Genomic DNA, 5,192 nt, shown 5'->3' on the forward strand with positions numbered 1-5,192 from the left:
TTAAACTTGCCTTCCCACTGTCCTCTTTGTCTGCTTACTCTGCCTCACAGTGCTTGTATCTTGAGTTTTAATATTAGTAAGTATCTCCTCGCTGCTATTTTAATCCAAGAACACATCTGTGTATAGCAGAGAAGTCTAGTTTGTGTGGGTGTTTAAGCTGGTCTTTGTTTTGCTTTTCTACTGTCTCTTTTCTCTGTTCACTCTGCTTCAGTGCTTTTTTATGGCTCTGTATTAGGCCCTAGCCCTAGGTGCTGTTTCTACCCAATAAAAGTAAGTCTGTGTATATACTCGAACTGCAGCTGATCTTCTGCTCTTGCCTTGTAGTTCTCATGCCAATCCCTCCTTAGAAGCAAAGCCAGGCAAACCGCACCATGACATCAGGCCAGGAAGCAAAGCAAAGCCTTAGAAGCAGTGAACTGTCCTATCAGTCTACCACAAAAAAGATCTTGCCTTTGCCTCGAGCAGAGTATATCGCCTACATACATATATATATTCTGCTGCATGATTGACCACATCATTCAGAAGGCGATGAGATAACGACCTGCACAGACTCCAGTCTCGAAGCCTCCACCAACTCACCTGTGATCATGCATGCATGCGCTTCACACCCGCGATGAGATGAGCCCCCGGCCGGCCTCATGCACCCTCAGTGCCTCATATCATAGGTGACATGAGTGGCACATCATGAGCCGTGAGCTCGCTGCTCACCGTTAGTTTATGCTTGATGCGTGCATGGATGCCTTTCCACCTAATGCTTCTAAAAGCGAACAAACATGGCATGCGAGATCGCCTGCAGGATTTGCATACAGCTATGGATATGACGATGCTATCATCAGGAGATTCTGTAAGCAGAAGCAGTTTGCCTGATGATACGCTGCTTTCTTTGCAATGCATGCTCAAAGCAATGGTGATGATTTGATTTGCTCGTTTTCTAGCTAGCTTCATAGACTTCAAATCTCTGGATGATCATGGATGCAAACCTGCTTTAAGGAAAGCAACCATACGTGGTCGATGGTCGTTGTCCAAACTACCAGCTGTATATGCATATCGCCTTTTGGTGATGCATGTATTTGTTTTTTTTTATAAAGCTATATAGTGCATCACGCACCAAATGATTGGGGAATAAGAACCAAAACATGGTACTATAATTCTAGTGGCCTCTTGCTTTACTCTCCAAATCTCGGACGGAATAATTGTAGGCTTGGGAAAGTTTGTGCCCTTTCCTTGTACGGACTACAATATCTGCTCCGTATGACACTTATTTCCTAAGACGGGTTATAATAATCCAGCACTTGATATCCGAAGGGGCTTAAACAATCCAAAGGATCCGCCGCTACATTTGAACTCCAACCTTTTTCTCAGAGGACGTGAGTGAGGTCACATGATATGTTGCTTTTAAAATTTGAAAGTGGCAAGAGGAAAGGAGCGGACTCATTGTTCGCTCTTGTGGCCTGGGAATTATGGAAGGAGAGGAACGGAAAAGGTGCTTTCGCCAAGCCTCGTCCACGGTTATGCAGATCCTCACGCACATCGGCACTTGGTAGACCAGTGGATAGACGCCGGGGTGTTGTCTCGTGGGCGAGTAATCACCTAGTTCTGAGTCCGCTAGGTGGGGATAAAATCTTTGTAAATTCATCTGCCCTCCTAGTGGCACGTCGTTGTAATCAAACTATCTCTCGATCTTAATATAATGATACGCAAGCCTTTTGTGTATTTGAGATTTTTTTTTGAAAGTGGCTCCATGTATAATGATGTCAGGCTAACTCGATCAGATCAGATCACAAATCAAAATATGTTTAAACAAAAGATGTTTGAAGAACTGGATATCATGATAGATGTTTGAGTTAATGACATAGCTTAAACTTAATGGTCCATTTTAAGTTTTGAATTCATTTAATGATTGTAAAATTATATGGAAAATACTGCTTACTATGTTTTCTATACTGAACACATTTGATCAAAATTCTCAGAGGCGAAGCTATCATCAAACTTATGGTGGTGCACCACTCATTAAGATATGAAATTTTCTCATGTTACATGGCAAGTATTAGTCAATTTAATAACAATATCTTGGTGCACCCTAGTTGCAGTGCACCACGGTAACCCAACATAGCTTTAAATTCCTGTGCATAATACTCCCTCTATATTTTTACATGACGTATTAGCTTTGTCGTCCTAACTCCTAAGTCAAACATTTATATCTTTGATCACCGAATTTGAAAAAAAAAAGTTATATAAGTTCGTGAATCATGACATAAGATTTATATTTTAGATTCACTATGAGAAATACTTTCATAATATATAAATCATATGTTGTGAAAGTACAAAGATTTTTTAAAATGGATGGTAAAGATAATATTGACTTAGGACAAAACTATGTTATATGTAAAAAAAACGGAGGGGTAACTGGGCTCTTCTCTTTTTTTTCCCGTTTAGTCATAAACAGCATTTCAGACATACTACTTAGAGTTGAACTTTTAAAGTTTGATGACTAGTATCTGCAGTCGAACTTTAAAAGATTGATGACTATCATCGTTTATATTTGAAACATAATATTTATGTATTGTATTTTTTTCCTCAAAAATGTCCAGAGAGGACATCAGAATATAATAATTTTGCTGGGTTAAATTAGTAGTAAAAAATGTCATGTTTGGAGAATTATCATCGTTGAAAACTCCTTTCATCCCTGAATAAATCAACTTGTAGAACCTATAATCGGGACAATTATAATAGTATGGGTCAAATTATTAACACTAAAAATAAGATAAGGCCGGATTACAAATGGATAGTTCTAACAATATTTAGACATATCCCAATATTCTCTAACACTTTGTCCAGTGAGCCTTGTTATTTTGGCGTGCAATATATCTTGGTTGTTCTTTGCCATCAAACGTAAAAAAATGAGACTATGCACTCAATGCAAGTTTAGAGACCTGACAATGTAACTTTTCAAAATTAAGGAGCTCTACTTCACTTTTCTCCTGATCAAAACAGTAGATAGTCTTCACAAGTGATTTTCTTCAGATAAAGAACACTTTTCTATGCACGTTCAGATTGACACAACCAATGATATCAGAAACATGAGATGATGGAACGCTCAAGCTTAACTTTCTCCTTATCCATGAATATGCTCTCCTTTCAGAAAAAAAAATCAAATTCTTTTCCACGTTGACAAAATCGATTTCAAACAAATGGAAAAAGATACGGATAAGTATGCAGTAAGAAACACATTATAATATTACTGGAACATTCTCTCCACATAGTTCTCATCGCATAACAATGGAGCACTGTGAACACTCCTCACCAATCGCAAACAGAAACAGTAACGTAAACAAAACCACAAATACAGATTGAACGCATCTCTCGACCCAGAAAAATAAATTATGCGGCATAATGAAACGCTAGTAATAATATTATAATTATGCATGGAACTTGATCGCGTGCCAGCCATGCGTAGTTTGTGGTTTCAACGATCACCACCTGGGCATGGGCTTGCACACAAGGGGCTTCTCCATCTCGAGTGACATGCGGAGGCGCTCCGCCAGGTCGACGCCATCGTGGGCCGGCGCCCACTGGAAGCGGTGCAGCAGCTGTGCGAGCCAGAGGTGGACGGTGGCAAGCCCCAGCGTCTTGCCGGGGCACACGCGCCGCCCGGCCCCGAACGGCGCGAGCCGGAGGTCCCCGCCCAGCACGCTCACGTCCTCCTCCTCGAACCGCTCGGGCCGGAACGCGGAGGGCTCCGCCCACACCGCGGGGTCGTGCGCGATGGCCCACATGTTGACCATGGCCGTGGTGCCCGCGGGAACCAGGTGACCGCCGACCACCGCGTCGTGCACGGCGAGACGCGCCCACGAGAGCAGCGGGCCAGGCGGGTGCATGCGGAGCGTCTCCTTCACGACGCGCTGCAGGTAGGGCAGCCGGGCTACGTCGGCGTCGGACACGGCGCGGCCGCGGCCCACGACGGCGTCCAGCTCCGCCTGCGCCTTGGACTGGATGCCCGGGTGCAGCACCATCCGCGCCATCACCCACTCCAGCAGGATCGCCACCGTGTCGGTCCCTCGAAAGATCATCTCCTGCGTGTTTGCGTATTACATTATTGTTTGCAGGAACAAATGAAACGCATGATGCTTTTTGTAACTGATCGAAATCGATGTTAGAAATGCAATATTCATGAATGTCACAATTCCCCAACTGTTCTTGGAAACGTAAAAGTGTTTATTTCTTACCCAGAGGACAGCGATCATGTCGGAGTCCGACAGCTTCTCCTCGCCCTCCAATCCCAGCAAGACGTCGACGAAGTCTCCGGCGGCCGACTCGCCACTGGCGTCGTCGTCCTTCTTCTTCCGCCTGTGCTCTTCGATGATCCTCGCCACGAACACGTTCACCCTGCTCACCAGGCTCCTGCACCTCCTCCTGACGCCTTGCAGGTCCAGCCACCTGAGCAACGGCAGGTGGTCGCCCCAGTTGAACAAGCCGAGCAGGTCGTACCCTTCCTTCACCATCGCCTCCAGCTCCGCGCCCTCCGCGCTGTCGCCGTCGTAGCGCGCGCCGAACACGGTGGCCATGACGTGGTCCAGGGAGGCCGCGTGGAGCACGCGCCGCATGATGACCTCTCCGCCGCCGCCTCCGGCCGCAGCGTCGGAGAGGTCACGCAGCATGTGCTCGCCGATGGCGACGCGGCGCGGCGCCGTCGCGGACACGCTGCGCGGGCTGAAGAGGTAGGCGGAGCTGATGCGGCGCAGCGCGCGCCAGTAGTCGCCGGAGGGGGCGAAGCCCATGGCGCGGTGGAAGAGGAGCCCCCGCGCGGCGTCCTTGACGGGGCGGTCGGCGAAGGCGGCGCTGGCCAGGAGCTCCCGCGCCGTGTCCGGCTGGCTGGCCACGACGAGGCGCGTGAGGCCGACGGAGAAGGCCGACAGCGCGGCGCCGCCGGGCAGCGACCGCGACAGGGACGCCAGGGCGCGGTGCGCAGCCGGGCCCTGCGAGCGCGGTGACCACGCCCGGCGCCCCCGGCGGCGGCGCCGGCGTCGCGCGGGACCTGGATGAGATGAGCGCCCACGCGGGCCCGCCGGGGGAGAGCCAGAGCAGCGAGAGGGCTACGAGGAGCACGGCGAGGAGCGGGGAGAGTAAGGTGGCGGCGGCAGGGAAGAGGAGAGGAGGGAGTCCTGGGTTGTGGTGCTGAGGGTGGCGTCCAT

At 48.5% G+C, this 5,192-nt stretch overlaps 1 pseudogene; it reads right to left on the minus strand.

Annotated features, from left to right (window-relative positions):
- Positions 1-3,473: 3,473 nt before the first annotated feature.
- LOC136495736 (cytochrome P450 78A5-like) lies at positions 3,474-5,192 on the minus strand (annotated as a pseudogene).

The sequence above is a fragment of the Miscanthus floridulus genome, chromosome 1 (assembly GCF_019320115.1).
Source record: "Miscanthus floridulus cultivar M001 chromosome 1, ASM1932011v1, whole genome shotgun sequence".
In the NCBI taxonomy this organism is placed as follows: Eukaryota; Viridiplantae; Streptophyta; class Magnoliopsida; order Poales; family Poaceae; genus Miscanthus; species Miscanthus floridulus.